Consider the following 19,670-nt stretch of genomic DNA (forward strand, 5'->3'; position numbering starts at 1 on the left):
CAATGGACCACTCCTGTGGTCACTATCCACCAAGGCCATCTCCTGTGCTTCTTCTTCTCAATGGGTGGGGGGGAAAGGTGGTTTTCTTACCATTTCTAGTGCTCTGCTGCACCCTGGAGTCTGCAACTCCTTGAGGCCACTGCTGAGAACAGACGTCATCATCTTGGGCACAGACCTCTGCAGTTGCATGATTTTACTTATAATCATCAGCACATTTAATAGGCCGTTTAAAGCCTATGTGGAGTTCCTGGCATTGAGACCAAGCGCTTGAACACTTTGGACCAACATTGTGTCTCTGCTCTGCTGGGTTCCAAGGACATCAATAGATCCTTAATTAGTAAAGGTGTCAAAAGTTATGGGGAGAATGGGATTGAGAGGGAAAATGCATCAGCCAGGATTATAATAGCAGAGCTGGCTCAATGGGTTGAATGGCCTCATTCTGCTGCCCTCTAGTTTTAGAGCTATCCATCCTGCCTGGGAGTCAACCCCTCCAGTACAAGCACATCCTAATAAATCTCCACTGCACCCCTTCCAACTTATCTGATATCTTTCCTGTAAATGGAAAACCAGAATTGTACACATTACCTCTAGTGTAGTCTTGCACATTTGTATCATGAGCTTGCAACATGGATATTCAAAAGCCTGCCCAATGTAGGTGAACACATCAAAAGTTTTCTTCACTTGAGTCATGTGTAATGCCAAGTTTCTCTATTTCACAACTCTCTCCATGACCTTGAATTTTTTTGTGCAAGTCGTACTCTGGTTTGACTTGGAATTTAACCCAGACAGGTGTGAGGCATTTCACTTTGCCATTTGCCATTTCTTGGCCCACCTTAACAAATGATTTATATCCAGTTGTGAACTTAGATATATTTCATCACTGTCCAGCACACCACCAATTTTGGACTCATCTGCAAATGTATTAACTTTGATAACTTCATTGACATCCAAATTGTTAATAAAGATAACAAATAACAAAGTGCCCAGCAGTTTTGAATCCAATGGGCCAGCTCAACTTGCATTTAATGTGATCCAAGTTTCCAGACTAACCTGCCATGCAGGACCTCATTAAAGGCCTTGCTAAGGTCTATTTATGTAATTTCCATGTTCTGATCCTCATCAATCCTCTTGGTCACTTCTTCAAGGAACTCATTAGATTCAAGAGACAATCTCCTACACACAGTCAATGCTAGCTGCCTCTAATTATCCCCTACTTATCCAAATGCTTGCAGATTTTTATCTTGTCCCTCAGAATCCCATCTAGTAATCTTTCCATTATTGGCATCAGGCTCAATGGCTTGTAGTTCCCTTTCTTGTCCTTGCTACCATTTTTAAAATAATGACACATGATCAGGCCATAGAGATTTGTCCATCTCAATATAATCCAAGGTTACCAACATTTATCCCCAAGTCTACATTATGGTCCAGAACATTGCAATTTGTTCACTTCAAATACTTAATTTCCATGATCTGCCCACAGATGAAATATAGTCATTTGAATATATTTCCTAGGACCAGATGAGATATATCCCAGGTTGCTATAAGGGAAGGAAGTGATTGTTGGAGTATTGGCGATGATCATTGCAGGGGAGATGCTGCAGGATTAGAGAGTGGCAAATGTGGTCCCCTTGTTTAACAAGGGAATTATAGACCATCAATGAAAGGCAAAAACTATTGAAGAGGATTCTTAAGGACAAAATTTATGAGCATTTAGAAATGTACAGTCTTCTCAGGGATAGTCAGCATGGCTTTAAGGGAAAGTCATGCCTCATGAGCCTAATTGAGTTTTTTTTGAGGATGTAACAAAAGAAATTGAAGGTAAAATGGTAGGTGTGATGTATATGGATTTTAGGTAGGCATTTGAAAAGATCCCCCATGAGAGACTCATTCAGAGAGTCATGAAGCATGGGATCCATGGAACCTTGGCTGTGTGGATTCAGAATCGGCTTGCCGGTAGTGGACGGAGATCAGTGACTAGTGTATTTCTGCAGGGGTCTGTTCTGGGACCACTGCACCTTGTGATTTTAATAAATTACCTGGACAATGAAGTTGTGGACTGGGTCCATATGCTTGCAAATGATGCAAAGGTTGGAGGAGTTGAGGATAGTGTTGAAGGCTGTTGTAGGTTACAACAGGTTACAGATATGATGTAGGATTGGACAGAAAAAATGGCAGATGGAATTCAATGTGGATAACTGTGAGGTGATGCATTTTGGTAGGTCAAACCTGAAGGCAGAGTAGTTAATGATAGGATACAACAGTGTGGAAGAAGAGATAGACCTTGAGGTCCAAATCCATAGATCTCTCCATGCAGGTTGCTAGGCCAGTTAAGAAGGCTTATGGTATGCTGGACTTCATTAGTCAAGGATTGAGTTCACGACCATGAGGTAATGTTGCAGCTCTATAAATCTTGGGTGAGACCACAGTTAGAATATTGTGTTCAGTTCTGGTTAGCTCATACTGGAAAGAGTTGGAAGCTATGGAGAGGGTGCAGAGGAGATGTGCCAGAATGTTGCCTGGATTGGGAAACAAATCTTATAAGGCAAGGTTAGCAAAGCTGGGACTTTTCTCTTTGGAGCATAGAAGGCTAAGAGACTTGATAGAGGTCTACAAGATTATGAGAGGTATAGATAGATAGACAGTCAGCATCTTTTTCCCCAGGGAAGGAGTAGCAAACGCAAAGGACTTCTGTACAAAGTGAAGAGAGAAATGTTTAGAGGAGACATTAGGTTTTTTTTAAATATAGAGAGTTGTGGGTGCCTGGAATGCACTGCCATGGGTGGTAATAGAGGTTGGAATGGTAAGAGACTCTTTGACAAGCACATAAATGAAAGAAAAATAGAGGGTTATGAAGTGGGGAGGGTTTAGCTTTTTTTGGTAGCTATAAATGGGGCAGCACATCATGGGCTGAAGGGCCTGTAATGTACTGTTATGTTCTCTGTCCTGTGACTCCACATAAAGACTATACTGATCTTCAATGGGATTAATTTTTCCCTTGCTACTCTTTATCCTGTCCTGTTTTTGACCTGATGATGCTTTAGTATACTAATTTTCTTGTACTCATCCAGGGATCCATTTGTTTGGACTGATTAAATCTAATATGTACCTCCTTTTTCATTATAAGAGTGGAAATGTCACTAATTCCCTCCCTAAACTTGTGAGCTTTGCCTTCACCCTAACAGGAACATGCTGTGCCTAAACTATTGCTCTCTCACTTTTCATTACTTCTCAATGTCCAGCTATTCTTTTACCTGCAATCACCCTCTTCCAATCAGCTTCTGCAATCTCCCACCTAATGCTTTCCAAAAATCAGCCTGGCACTAATTTAATATGGACTTGCCCTATCCTTCTCCATCTCAATCTTATAATAGTTATGGTTCAACACCGCTTTCCCCATTGATATTTCTATCACTTGTCTAATCTCATTTCCTGAGAAGAGGTCCAGTGTTTCCCCTCTCTTTTTAGATCTTATATATAATGATTTGAGAAGCTTTCTTCAACACACTTAACAAATTTCACCTCCTTTGCACCATGACTGACCCAGTCAATATTAGAGAAATTAAAACCTTCTCATAATACTTTCTTACTATCTGATACTCATGGAAAATGGGTGGTATCAAACTATTTTATAAATGCGATCATTTTCTTCTTGTGTCTAAGATCTACCCACTATAGTGACGTGATTCCTCAGTCCTGTGTTGCTATATCATTGTGCTTCAATGACCATTAATAATCCTCGGTTCAAACCACTAGCCATTACTTCTTTCATTATTTAAGGATATCATATATTTTTTGGATACACAACGATGAACATTTGTATTTCATATGTTAGATAACAATTCAAGTGGAAAAAAAACTGTGACCAGTCATCCAATGGACCATCAATTTCAAGAGTGATCCTCAAGGTCACCAGCAAATAGTAAACATTTCGGTTGACTTGTAATGGAGCATTTTATAACACACCAGTAATATATTTTGAAGATGAAACCTTTTTTTGATGCAGATGATAAAATGATAAGTGACAGGATTATAACTCATACATTTCAGAAGGAATCTTATTTGTTCAACAGCTATCAGGAATTAACATTGTGATGGAATTGCCTTCTTTATAAATGACCTTGAAGGTTACTTTTAGCACATTGCAGTTATCTTAGTGGTTAGTGCAACAATACTACACCACCAATAACTGGGTTGGAATCCAGCACTGTATGTAAGGAGTTTGTACATTTTCCCCAAGTACGCCTGGGTTTTCTGTGGGTGCTCCAGTTTCCTCTCACATTCCATAGACCTATAGGGTTGGTTGGTGTCATAGATATACTTGGACAGTGCAGGCTCGAAGTTTAAATGTAAAATTAAATTATGCAGTTGTTTCTAAAGTCTGGTAAAAATTGCATGCTCAGCTGAGACCAATAACTATCTTCATATACTTGAGATTCTGGTACTGTGATGCATTTAAAAAATGTGCAGTCTCTTTCACTTGTCACTCAAATGCTTTCTGATTGACATTGGATTCTGGTTAAACAGTGTCTTGACTCTAAAAATTGTTAACCACACTTTCAAATTCCACCATGAACTCACTCCTGTCTCTCACCTTCTCCAAGCACCAATTTGTGTTTGCTGATGCTCTTGCCATATATTTTGGGATTTACTCCAATAAATCCATACCAATGGAATTTGTTGCAACCATGAAGTATAGAGCAATCCTGTAATTGTAGGTTACGGAAAAGATAAGGAGGTTGGCTGAATTTTCTACAAGAAAAATTGAGGAGATGATGGCCACAGTTAGCAAGCTGTAATACTGGTGTTCAAACAAAGATAGAACAACTTTAATTTTGGATAGACCAGTATCACCAAAGATATTGCTTTGTCTACATTATTCATAGATAGAAAAGTAGTTAGTACTGTTGGAACATCTGAAATGCAAACATCCAAAGTGTAATTCTCTGAAATCCAATGTTCATCTAGTTTGACTTCTAAAGGTTACATGGACAAAAATGTGAAATATTACATTTAAAATGGATAAATAATTGTCAATAATAATGCTATAAACAGCATTCTTTTGATTTGATGAATGCAGAAATCCAAACCAGCAAAAGAATAAATGAAAGCATAATGTGGAAGTGGGAGCTGGAGTTATGCTCTGCCTCAATGAGAGTTTGCTTCCCTCAATCTGCCTGCCTGCCCCACCATTATCTAATTTTACCCATAATACCCTTTACATCCTCTCCTCAATCCTCTCATCAACAGATGTCTTACGAGGTTTAACAGAGTAAATGTGGAGTTGACGAGTCCTCTGACTGATGTCTAGCATCAAGTGCCACAGATCCAAAATGTGGGACTAATGATGCAGGATAGAGGAAAGATAAATGTTTTCTTCAACTTTTTTCTTCCATAATGGTGGGAGGTCAGCATATAAATGATGGAAACTGAGAGATGTTCACATTTAAGAAGATCCAAGGAAAATGCATTGAGTATAGGAAAGTTTTCTTAAAGTTTAAAATAAAGCATCCTATTAAGTGACAGATCAGACTCAAGGGCTAAACTGCTATTTATTATATTCGTATGTTCTTTTTTAACATCACACAGACCAAATCCTGTGAACTTACCCCATTAGCACTTACCCCACTATAATGAGGCCCAAAGATGGGAGTGGTGGTAATGCTGCTGCTAGAGCAGACCAAAGAGAGGGGAGACCCAGCACTGCAATGAAGGGTTCAACCATCTGGCTCTAATTCCATCAGCTCCATACAAGCTTTATGCAGCCTGTAAAAGAAGCCAATGGTGTTTTAAGTAAGCTCCTGGAATCACGGAGTTCTGTGCCCAAGGTGATGGCGCCTGTGCTCGGCAGCGGACTCAAACAATTGCAGATTCCAGGGGGCAGCGGACTGGTGCAAGGTACCAGAAATGGGAATAACAGCCCCCCATTGAGAAAGGGAAGCAGAGGAAACAGGATGGTGACCAGGACAGCAGTCCAAAGTTTGGCTCAGCAGCTGAAGGACGTACACAGGCTGCAGGTGACTTACGGTAGGGAACCTGCATGGGCTGCAGGCTGCTGGAGACTGGCTCATGGGAACCAGGTATCGGAGCTGGGATTCGAGTGGGAGCTGAGGGCAAGAAAGGCTCCTACAGGGCCTTATACTGAAAGCTTCTGATTGTATCAGAGGTTTGGATCTGGAGCTCAGGTTGCTGACGAATCGAACAGGAGTCTGTGAGGCTGCAGGAGCACTGGAGGCAAATACATGGACACTCAGGGCCTCTGAAGGGATTTTCGCTCTTTCGCTCTTACTGTCAGGGATCCCAGGCGACCCTAATGAGAACTCTGTCTGATGGCAGGCAGAAGGCAATTTCATGTATTATTACATGTTCTATACTATTGCATGACAAGAAGGGAATCTTCAGCTCTGAGTGGTGGATCCTTTGAATATGTGAGGCCTGTTATGCACCTCCCTAACAAATATGTTTAATGAAGTAGCCTCAACTGCTTCCCTGGGTAGAGAATTCCAGATTCACTAATCTCTGGGAAAACAGTTTTTCCTCATCTCCATCTTAAATCTACTCCCCTGAATCTTGAGGCTGTGTCCCCTAGTTCTGGTCTCACCTACCAGTGAAAACAATTTTCTTGCCTCTATCTTATCTATCCCTTTCATAGTTTTATATGTTTCTGTTAGATCTCTTTTCATTCTTCGAATTCGAGTGAGTATAATCCCAGACAATTTAGTCTCTTCTCGTAAGTCAACTCCCTTATCTCCTGGATCAACCTGGTGAACCTCCTCTGGACTGCCTTCAAGGCTTATATATCCTTCCTCAATATGGTTACCAGACCTGCACACAGTACTCCAGACCTGGCCTCATCAGTACTTTGTATTGTTGCAGCATGACCTCCCTGCTTTTGAATTCAATTCCTCAAGTGATGAAGGCCAACGTTCTATTTGTCTTCTTAATATTGTAGCTGCAACCCAACTTTTTGCAATTCATGCACAAGCATTCCCAAACCCTTCTGCACTACAGCATGCTGCAGTTTTTCACCATTTAAATAATCTTATTTTCCATTTTTCCTACCAAAGTGGATGACTCACATTTACCAACATTGTACTCCATCTGCCAGATCTTTGCCCACTCACTTTATTTAACTATATTCTTCTTCAGCCTCTCCACATCCTCTATACAATTTGCTTTTCCACTCAATTTAGTACCATCTGCAAACTTGGCTACACTACATTCTATTCCCTCTTCCAAATCAATGTAAATGGTGAACAGCTGCAGGCCCAGCACAGACCCCTGCTGCACCCCACTTACCGCTGTCTGCCAATCAGAAAAACATCCATTTATCCTGACTCTCTGCCTCCTGTCAGTTAACCCATTCTCAATCCATGCCATTATACATCCCCCAATTCCATTCATCTGTATCTTATTGATAAGTCTCTTGTGCAGCACCTTATCAAATACCTTCTCGAAATCCAAATATATAGCATCAACCTGTTCCCCTGTATCATCTGCACCCCTTATATCCTCAAAGAACTCCAGCAAGTTTGTTAAACAAGACCTGCCCTTTCTGAATCCATGCTGTGTCTGCCTGATGGAACCCCTTCATTCTAAATGACTCGCTATTCCATCCTTAATGACAACTTCAAGCATTTTCACCAACTACAGACGTTAAGCTAACTGGCTGATACTTACCCATTTTCTGTCTACATCCCTTATTAAAAAGTGGCATGACATTTGATGTCTTCCAATCTGCCAGAACCTACCCAGAATTTAGAGAATTTTGGTCATTGACTATAACTCCTGCCATTTCCCTCAGTATCCTGGGATGCATCCCATCAGGACCAGGGGATTTGTCTGCTTTCAATCGCATTAGTTTGCTCATCACTATCTCTTTTGTAACAAATATTGTATTGAGGCCCTCACCTCCCTTCACATCCCGATCATCACTCTTTGGTATGCTGGGCATGTCTTCCACCTTGAAGACTGACAAAATATCTGTTTAATGCCAAGGCCATTTCCTCATTACTCAATATCAATTCCCCTTTCTCATCTTGCAAGGGACCTATGTTGACTCTAGCCACCCTCTTCTGTTTTATATATGTATAAAAAATGCTTTGTTCTTTATATTTTGTGCTAATTTACCTTCATAATCCTTCTTCCCTTTCCTTATTTTCCCTTTAGTTGTCCTTTTTCTGTTACTTTGTACACAAGCTTTTAATTTTATACTTTTCTTTATTTCCATAATTAAGGCTGTCTCTTCCTGCTCTCACTGACCTTATTTTGAACAATACATTTTTGTTGAGCACTGAAAAATCTCTGAAAGTCTTCCCCTGTTCCTCAACTGTTCTTCCAACTAGCCTGTGCTCCCAGTGAACGCTGACCAATTTCTCCCTCATCCCATTGTAGTTTCCACTGTTCAAGCATAATACATTAGTTTTACATCTAACTATTGCACCCTCCGTCTGAATGTGAAATTCAATCATACTATGATCGCTCTTTCCAAGAGGTTCCCCAACTGTTAGATTGTTAACCCATCTCATTGCACAATACTAGATCTAAAATAGCACTCTCCCTTGTTGGTTCCTTAACATGCTGCTCAAGAAAGCTATCTCGGACCCATTCTATGAAGTCAGCCTCCAGACTCCCTCCTAACTATTAGATTGTTAACCCATCTCATTGCACAATACTAGATCCAAAATAGCACTCTCCCTTGTTGGTTCCTTAACATGCTGCTCAAGAAAGCTATCTCGGACGCATTCTATGAAGTCAGCCTCCAGACTCCCTCGACCAACTTGATTTTTCCAATCTACGTGAGAGTTAAAGCCCCCCACAACAACTTCCGTTCCATTCTTACATGCCTCAGTTATTTGCCTGTGCCACTGTGCTATTGTTATAGCATTCATGTCTTACCTAAAACAATATCTCATGGCTCTTGAACTTGATCCCACAGTTAATGAAGGCCAAGACATCTTATGCCTTCTTAATCTTACTATCAACCTGTGCAGCAGCTTTGAGTGTCCAGTGGACATGGACCCCCAAGATCTCTCAGTTCATTCACACTACTACTGATCTGATCTGTGCACACCAGGGCCCTGTATAGAACATAAAACAGGACAGTACAGCACAGGAACAGGCCCTTCAGCCCACAATATCTGTGCTGAATATAACACCAAATTAAATAAGATCTCTAATTTCTGCACTGGATTCATATAATTTAATTCCCTGTCCACCTAAAAGGCTCTTTAATTGCTATTATTTTATGTGTTTCCACTGCTAACCTTGCAGTCTGATTTTGGAATCCACCATATTCTGCATATTCCTTTTAAACTTTCCCCCCCTTGCCTTAAATACATGTCCTCCAGTACTTGACATTTTAACCCTGAGAAAAGCACTCTGATGATGCAACTTTTCAAGGTCTCTTGTATTATTTTTTATTTATAAACCTGTCAGTCTTCACACAAATTTTCCCCAATCTCTCCTCACAGCTTCTACCCTCTAATTGAGTCAGAATCTGGGTAGATCTCTTTTCCAGCCTTTCAAAAGCTTCACCAGCCTTTCTGCAATGGAGAAACCAGAACTGCACAAAATACAGTAAAACCCCAGTTATCTGGAATTCAAGGAACCAGCAGCCTCAAGCAACAGCAAAATAAATTGTGGAAAATAAATATTGGTTTGCAGGAAGATCAGGAGATGGCCGGGTTTGGTGGGGGGGGGGGGGGGGGGGTGGGAGGTGGGTTTGGAAATGATACAACAGCACTACAAAGACTGCTTCAAGACTAAGAACTGGAGCTGTTTCAGGGAGGCAGCCACCTAAAATGGACATGTCAGCATAAAGGACAACCAGAAACCACAGTCATGAAACAATTTTCAGGACAGGGGACAGGATGGCAATAAAATCAGGCATGGCTGAACTCTCCCATGAAATATGGAGGGCAAAATGGGGGTACACACAAGATCCACAGACAGCTGGCAACACCTGTGACAAAGGGTGCAGTGGCAAGGGATCAAGACTATAATGGTTCACAAGTCAATCTAGTGAGCAAAGGACACTGGCACTTCCCTTCTAGACAGAATGAACATCTTCTATGCACAATTTGACAAGAAGAACAAAATGATGGTAAAGGGTGCTGCGTATGCCCCTGATGAACAGGCCCCCTGCATAGCTGCAGCCAAGTTGAGGAGAACACTATCCAAGGTGAACCCACACAAGGCAGCAAGATCAGACAGCATACCTGGTCAGATACTGAAGGATGGCTCAGACCAATCGACGGAGATGTTCACTGACATCTTCTACACCTCACTGCAGCAGTCCATCGTTACCGTAGGGTTAAAGACAGGCGCCATCATTCCCGTACCCAAGAGGGTGACTACTGTCCTGTGGCACGGACCTCCACCTTTATGAAATGTGTTGAGTATCTGGTGATGGAATGCATCAAAGTACACCTTCCAGAGATGCTGAACCCATTTCAATTTGCTTATAGAAGAATCCATTCCATAGATGATGCCTTTGCCTTGTCCTTTCACTGCATCCTGACCCACATGGATATCGACAACTCATATGCCAGGCTGTTATTCATTGATCAACTCAGTGCTTAATGTGATCATTCTCCAGAGATTGATGGAGAAGTTGTCCTTGTATGTAACTAGATTCTGGACTTCCTAATGGAAAGACCACAGCCTGACTGGGTCAGTAGCAGAACATTGAGAACCATCACATTGATCACTGGCACTCGTCAGGGCTGTGTTCAGCCATTCATGCTACTGACCTAAAACTGTATCGCCAAATTCAGCTCCAATTGTGTCATCAAGTTTGCAGTTGACACAGCAGTAGTTGGTCTCATCACCAACAATGGGTCTCACTGCAGGAAAGAGGTGTAAAATCCTGTGAAATGGTGTGAGAGTAACAATCTGAGTCTCAATGTGGACAAGACGAAGAAGATGATCATGGACTTCAGGGGGACCAGGAATGACCATGATCCAGTGCACATCAATAACTCTGTAGTAAAGAGAATGGAGAGCTCCAAGTTCCTTAGAATTCACTTAACTAGTGACCTATCGTGGACACTCAACATCCCCTCACTTGTCAGAAAGGAACAATAGCGACTGCACTTCCTGAAAAGACTGAAAAGGGAAGGCCACCATTGTGTCAAACTTCTACAGGACCTCTATCAAGAGCGTACTGGTGGGCTGCATCACAACAATGTGGCACAATTTCTGCAGAGAAATAGATCTGAGCGCAATCCAGAGGTCCATCAGAGTGGGAGAGAGGATCACTGGAGTCTTCCCCCCTACCCAACCCCCCTATCAATGTGATCTACTAGAATTGGTGTCTGAAGTGGACACTCAAAATCATTGAGGACCCCTTCAGCAACTCCTGCAGAGAAAGAGATATCGGAATAGCAAGTCAAGTCAAATTCATTGTCACCTGACAACTTGTGTGTCTGCATGTTTTGCACCAAGAACCAAAGATTGTTGTTTCATTCAATTGTAACTGTACAATCGGATGACAATAAGCTTGACTTGATTTGATTTTCCTCTTACATTTGACCAAAGTGCACCATCTCAGACTTAGTTAGATTAAACTCCATCTGCCATTTCTCTGTCCATATCAGTAATTTATCTATATCTGCTGAATTCTCAATAACCCACTATCCTGTCTATAACTCCATTAATCTTTGTGTCATTAAGTTTGCAAATGACAAATGTCATTTTATACTGTACATCACAAATCACAGAGGCTCCAGCACCAATCCTGGTCATGGATCTGCATCCTCTACCACTACCCTCCAATTCTAAATGCAGACTATCATTTCACTGTGGATGCCATGAACCTACTTCTCAATTATCCTCTCATGATACTTCAGAGTCAAAAAACAAATCACAAGGATGTCTCCTAGAGTGGAGGACTTGAATTATCAGGAATGATTGCATAGGTTTGTTTTCCCTGGACCACAGGAACTAAGAGGTAATAAGATAGAGATATTAAAAAAAATGAGATGCATAGACAAGGTAGACCATCAGCATGTATTTCTACTGGTCAGGGAGTCTAAATACAGAGTACATAGGTAAAAAGTGAGAAGTAGGAAGTAACATAGATTTGAGGATTTTTCCTCAAACAGTAGGTAATATTTGGAATAAGCTGTCAGAGCAAGTGGTGGATTCAGGAACAGTAACAACATTTAAGGGGTATTTTGGCATGTATTTGAATGAGTAAGACAGAGAGAAATTGAAATAATGCAGACAAAAAAGTGGGATTAGTGTAGATAGGTATCATTATGGCTGCAGTGGATGAAGGGCATGTTTCTATGCTGTCCAACTGACTCTCAGGGAATACCACCATTTGCAAGTTCATACTGTGGCCATGCATTATCACAACCCATGAATATATTACTGATACTTCATTTTCATTGCTTTAAAATAACAGAGCATACTACTTCCTAACCAAAGCTACAAGCATTACCTGAGATGCCAAGACTCGTCATTTAAATTTTTTTTTTTTTTCAAATTGTGAAATAAAAGGACATATGAACTAAAATAAGGGTTACTCCTTGAGCCTTTTATAGCAATCCTAGCAGGACTTTTACATCCACTCTAGCTTTCTACCTCATCCCCACATCTCTTTATACTTATGGTGCCCAAGAAATGATTGGCATGGGTGACAGCCATCAGGTGAAGAACTCCAAAGATTTACAGTACTGGGATTTTAAAAAAGTCTTCAGTCAGTCTAGAAATGTCAAACCATATACCACATTCTAGCTGATGTGCTGTATTTCTAAAGGGCATGTTCAATATTTTGGTCATTGCTTGCTTGTATATATGTTTAACTTTTAACAAGAGCTGACAAACACAGAAAAAAATGTCCATTTCAATAAAGTTCATAGAGAGAGACAATAATTACAAGACTGAAACAAGGAAGGTAACAACATTAAAAGATGTAGAAACATTAACTGCTGGATTGGAAAATCTAATCTTAATTATTATAATTCATAGCTACCAATGCTGTAATCCATTTAAGCAGAATTAAAGAAAGCATAGAATGGCAGGTCTAAATGAATCATATTGATACAATTTTCTATTTAGTGGCACAGCTTGGCTCCTTTGCTGAATAATGAATGGCATTTATAAACATCATATTCAACTGACAAGAGCAAGGAACATCATAAATCCAGCACATTATTAATTGCTAAAATTTGCATTGATCTGGTCATGAAAGACAGGGAACAAAGGTGAATGATTTATTTGTTTTTAATCCTTGGTGACAATTCCTCTTTTCTCTTGTTACGAGCCCAGAGGACCCCAAGACCCAACAGCAATAGATATTCACCAAGACAAATGGTTACTTAAACAAAAGTTGCTTTTAATTATCTTTAAATATGAAAACAGGATCAAACTTTATCTTATCACTATTAACAACTAACCTAACTTAACCCCCTTCTAATTCTAAGGTGATGTGAAATTCTTTGATTCACAGTCCAATCTCACTTCTCATTCCCCTAAGTTTACTGGTTGTAGGCAATTCTTATACAGTGCACAGCATTTAACATTTATGAAGTTCACCAGGCTTTGGTACTTGAAAGGTAAATGGTTTCCACTCAGGAAGGTTCTTGTTGGTTTTCAGAGTGAGATTTATTGTTCACTGGACACCCACAACTGATTCCTTGTAATGAGCCACTTCAGTGTCTTGCTGAAGAAACTTGCCCTATCAGGGGTTTCCAGATGATAACCTTTTTCTTTCAGGTCACCACAAAGTTCATTGTTGTTTCTCTTATTTCAAGTGAAACATTAGGCAGCCAGTCCTCTCCTCTTGCAAGAACCACAAGGTCTTTGACCAGGCTGAACTAAGCACTCACAACCTGTCTTCCAATTGGGGTTTTCCATAAGCTTGCCAGCTTGTTCTGTTCCAGTCCCAGCTGCTGCTGACTGTAAAGCTGCAGAACTCAATTCTCTCTCTCTCACTTTCTCTCTCTGAGAGAAAGCCAGTTTTACTCTCTCTGCTTGCAAAACTAAATGACCTCTAAGAACAGCAAGTTCCACTGCAGACAGCCTGCAGCTCCGATGAGTTCTTTCATCTGTTGCCTTTTTGTAAGCAACAATCCATTATTGAAGTCCCTTTGGCACTCTCCAAACCTTTTGCAAATGCTCTTGGTGCTGGACTGTCCAGCATGAGCAGAGCTCCAGTATTTTAAGTAAAATCTTTTTAAAAGTGTTTGTATGTGACCTAGACTAAAAAAGCCTGCCCTAATTTATCTCCCAAAAACACATCTATAATCTGTCACACTATCTTTTTGCTGAAAAAAAATCTCACATTGCTTGTTCGACAATTACTTTTAATTCAATAATTGCATTGAAACTAATGGCAAAACTACAAATATGCAATTCCAATAATAACTTTTTGCCCTGCTCTGGTTTTCTCAGGGCAACTCAACATTCATTGGACCAAATGTGGATCAGTGCTGAATTCCACAGTCAAGAGAGAATGACTACCCATTTAAACTAGTATCACTGATTGGCATCCAGAGGAAAACCCTCCTCACACCTTCAAGAATACGGCTGTAGTTAATGGAAATCCACAAATTCAAATCCCGCATATTGCTGCATGAATTCCTCAGTTCAATTAATATCCTTGGCCCAACCATTGTCATTGCTTCATAATCAGTTATAAGGATCAAAGAGGAGATATTCACTGCTGGTGATTAGATAATGTTCACATTCATTCAAAACTCTTCATGAATGAAGCAACTCATATATGCATGCAAGAAGCTCTCAGAAACATTGAGGTATTGACCTTTCAATGTAAATTAGCATTCTAGCATCACCAATGCTGGACAAACACCATCTTCAACATGTGAAAAAATACCTACCCTTGACTTTCAGAAACCACCATGTTCAGAGTGTTCAACAGATTTCAGGAAGAATGTGAATATTACAGAGGGGGTGCAGACGATTCTGTCTGGATTGGAGATTACACTTTATAAGTTGAGCGATCTTGGTCTTTTTCTCCTTGAAGCGACAGAGATTGAGGGATCACCTGATAGAGGTGTACAAGATGATGAGAGCCAATGATCATGCGGATGACTAGAGGTTATTTCCCAGGGCTGAAATAGCTAACGTGAGGTATAGTTTTAAGAAACTCTGGAATAAGTACCAAGATGTACATTTTCCACACCGAGAGCATGGAATGCACTGCTGAAGTGATGAAGGCAGGTACAATAGAATTTTTTAAGAGATTATTAGATTGGTACATGGAACTGAGAAACACGGAGGGTTATCCAGACAGCTGTGAGAATAGTTTATTAAGTTGGCACAACACTGTGGGCCAAAGGGCCTATTATATGCGGTAGATTTCCATGCTCTATATACAGGAACATCATTGGAGTTAATAGTAAGGAGAAATTTATGAGATTGGCTCTTCAAATAATTTAGCTAAAAGGTCAGGAATACTGGCTTGCTTCCTTCTACCCATCGACAAGGCACAAGAGACATGATGGAATAAAAAATGCTGGAGGAAGTCAGTGGATCAGTCAGCATCTGTGGAGGGAAAGAGACAGTAAAGTTTCTCATCAAAACCCTGCATCAGGCCTGAGAGTGTAAAGGGGAGATAGGAAATAAAGGTGAGGGATGCGGTGAGGCAGGAGTTGACAAGTGATAGGTGAACTTAGATGAGGAGGGGTTGATGGACAGATGAAATGAGGTGGTGGAGGGAAGAGTGGAAATAGCAGCAAAGGCCGGAAGTTGACGTGGAAACAACCAAGGGCTACAGGTTATGTAATCTGATAAGAAAAGGTGAGTAGAACCAGATAAGGGAGGAATGGTGACCAGATGGGGATATAGAGTGTGGGGCAAATGGGCAAATGAAGCCAGTTGAATTCAGAACTAATTAGTGGACGATAGTGCTGTAACTGTGTTCAATAGCTTGGCAAAAAGCATGGCAAGATCTGGGGCAGATGTTGTTATTACTACTGTCAGAATATATAGGCTGGCACAACATCTAGGGCTAAAATGCCTAATGTCATCTTACCCCAAAGCCTTTCCAAATCCAATCATCTCAAATGGCTTTCGATATATAAAGTTCATCAAGTCAGCAGATGACTGCTTCCTCCATTGGGAGAAGATGGATCAGCCACAAATTACTTCTGCCTGAACACAACTGTGAACACTTCCCTTTAGTACTCACATTTTTTTGGCCTCATTCCCATTTTTCAAACTTCCTCCTTCACTAGTTGTTTAATCTTCCACCACTATCCATGACTCAGATCTGTTGCAGAGCTTCGACCTGATCCATTGTTGAACAATCATTTACCAGTCTCCACTGTATGCTGTTTTTGCTATGTATCAAGCATATACTATTATATTACAACTTTAACAAGTTGGTGCTTCATTATGCCTGATGCTATTCTCTTTTACATTCTTCAACGATCCTCTTGGGCTTGATTGGCATTAGAGTGAGGGATATACTAGGCTATGTGCTTACAGATGATAGATGACCAGTTTTGATCTGCCAATGTTCTGAGGATATTTCAAGTAGCCCAATTGTATTGCTACATAACACAATGATATGTGAAGCTGGGAATTGTTCTCCTTCACCATCTGAGGCAATTATTTAAAGGAATCAAGGAAATATTTTTTATTATTTCAATGATTATTCAAATAAGTAAAACCTAGTTCTCAGACTCAAAGTACAGTCGCCTTATGTGGTCACATCATGGAAATGGGCTGATAAAATTCAATGTGCGTAAATATTCTGGGAATGGTTGAAACTGTGAAATTCTAAACATGATGTAATGTCACCCACTTAATCTCACAGAGCTGGAGAGGGGTAGGTAATTGAAGCCCAAAACCAACATCACAAAGGCATGTGGATCAAGCAATTATATAACAGATGATAAATATAACCATATAACCATTTATGGAGCGGAAACAGGCCATGTCGGCCTTTCGAGTCCGCACCGGTTCACTAGAACAACTCCACTAGCTCAAACCTCCTGCTCTCCGCCAATAACCCTCCAACCCCCTCACCTCCACATACAGATCCAACCTTTTCTTAAATGACAGAATGGACCCTGCCGCAACTATCTCATTCGGAAGATCATTCCATTCTGCCACCACTCACTAAGTGAAAAAGCCACCTCTAATATTTCTCCTAAAGTGTTGCCCCCTTACCCTTAACTCATGGCCTCTTGTTTCAGCCTCCCCTTGCCTCAGGGGAAAGAGTCTATTTATGTCTAGTCTATCTATTCCTTTCATAATTTTAAATACCTCTATCAAGTCCCCTTTCAGTCGTCTACGTTCAAATATTCATCACTAATATCACAGGATGTCAATGCTTTATGATAGCTTTAATCTCAGAATTAGCTTACCCTACCATCATCATGAATTTATCAAGAATATTGCATTCAATTTGATCCAATTACATATGATGAAAAGAAGACTGGAAAAAAAAGGAGCATATCAGGTTAAAACCAAGTTTTAGAGATAATTGGTAGGGTAATCAAGTACATCATCAAGCTAGGATGAGCAGATTGACTGAAGCAGCATGGATTTCAAGGTGTATTTCAGATTTACTATGTTGAAAAGACTAGTTAATAAATCAGGCAAAAAAAAAAAATCATGGCACTCAAAAAATCCCAACTGGTAAAATTTTAGGCAGAAGGAAGAGCTTCCTTGCGCAATGGAGCTCTCTTTACCTTTGGACTTTCAAATTAGGGATTTCCCTATTGTTTTAATTCAGGAGCCAAGGCCAGGAGTGATGGTACCTTCTCCGTGAGACCAAACTCAAATGAAGTTGCCTCAATCAGGCACAATGAACTTAGATTGCAATTTTGATTTCATGTGTGGATCAATGAAGTAGAGACCCACCCATTTCAGTACATCGTTTATCTAATTACTGGGGACTGCTCTCTTTCTTCTTTAATACGTTTATCCTGTTCAGACATCCAGTTACATATCAGCTCCCATAGTGCAGTTGGGATCATGATCCCAAATTTATCACTACCACGTCTGGTAGCTTGGAATCATAAAATCCTGCAAAAAAGAAAGGCATGCCATGCCACCCTCTCAAGAAAGTTTGGGAGGTGGATCAAGGAATACTAAATGACATTTAAATCTGACAAGTGTGAGGACATATTTTGATAAATCATACCAGGGCAGGGCATAAATAGTAAATTGTTCTACCAGAATGCTACAGACTCACCTTGGACAAAGAGTACATAGTTCCCTGAAATTAGTGACTCAGGTAGACAGAGCAGTGAAGATGGTATTTGACATGGCTGCTTTCATTAGGGGAGGGGAAGATATTGAGTAGAAAGGTTGGAACATCATGAAACAGCTATACATTCATGATAATACTTAGAGTACTCATACAGATCTGGTCATCCAGTTACAGGAAAATTATCAATATGTTGTATGGGGTGCAAAGGACATTCACAAGGATATTGAAGGGCTTCTTATAGTGGAAGGGTGGATAAGTAGGCAATTTTTTTCTTGAAGCTGAGGAAGCCGAGAAGTGTCCTAACAGAAGCTTACAAAATCACAAGGGGCATGGATGAAATAAATAATTTATTGTAGGATCAATGATTCAAGAATCAGAAGGCATTTATTTAAGGCAGTGGTTCGCAACCTTTTACCACTCACATACCACCTTAAGTAATCCCTTACTAACCACAGAGCACCTATGGCACAAGTGCTCTGTGGTTAGTAAGAAATTATTAAGGTGGCATGTTTGTGGAAAAAAGAGTTGAGAACCACTGGTGAACTTCAAAGTGACAGGGGGGAGATTTAAGATGGACCCAAGGGCAAACTGCCAGAAAAAGTTATAGAACTGGGTGTATTACAAAATTCAAATGTCATTTGAACATGTATATGGATAGGAAGGGCTTAGAAGGACACGGGCTAAATGCAGGCAAATGGGACTACCCCAACATGTTAGTTTGGTCAGCATGGATGATTTGGCCAAAGGGTTGCATGCTTTACAACTAAGTTACTTTTGTCAGCTCTTCTTTTGAACTAAAAATCATAACCTGACCTACTACGCTGCTCACTATTGTAGGAAAATTCCTAAATTCTCCACTCATAGCTTTTAGGCTGTTAACCAAACTGTCAAATAACAAGTTTTGGCCTCTTTCACAGCTGAGAGACTTCAGTTAAATGGAAATAAACAAGATAAATTTTAAGAGAAAAGTTCAAAATTCTAGGCAAGTTGGGATAAATGGTTTCCTCTGTCAGTAGATCAAGAAAAGAACACTGCTTAAATAAAGCAACTTACAAAAACAAATCAGAGATGAGATGCACAAAACATTTTAAAATACTGAGTTGAATAGATAGACAATATTCTGCCTGAAACAAAAATTGGAAGTAGATTGAACAAAAACCTCTGGAAGCAAATTACATATTAACTGGAAAATAAAAACTTGCAAGTCCATAGTCAACGTCAGACCAATTAAAATACTGCTTGAAATAACAAGCAGCGGAAAGAAGAATTGAAAGAGCTCCTTCTGTGCTTCATGATCCTGGTTCAGCAGGGTGTTATGAACAAACACCAGAACATGAGCAGAAAGAGATGAATCTAAGCAAGGCCAAAATAATACATAAAGGGAACTGGGATAAGAAGAAAGTACACATGGAAGCTACAATGCTAAAACAACCCTTTTGAACCAGTCATGCTTTAGTATTTACTCTTCATAGGAGCA

The 19,670-nt window shown here is 40.2% G+C and overlaps 1 protein-coding gene across 2 annotated transcripts in view; it reads right to left on the reverse strand.

Moving 5' to 3' along the window:
- The window catches only part of LOC138752637 (adenylate cyclase type 1-like), a 288,403-nt gene that overhangs the window by 198,478 nt on the left and 70,255 nt on the right, over window positions 1-19,670 (reverse strand). The gene's annotated exons all lie outside the window — the stretch shown is intronic.

The sequence above is a fragment of the Narcine bancroftii genome, chromosome 1 (assembly GCF_036971445.1).
Source record: "Narcine bancroftii isolate sNarBan1 chromosome 1, sNarBan1.hap1, whole genome shotgun sequence".
NCBI lineage: Eukaryota > Metazoa > Chordata > Chondrichthyes > Torpediniformes > Narcinidae > Narcine > Narcine bancroftii.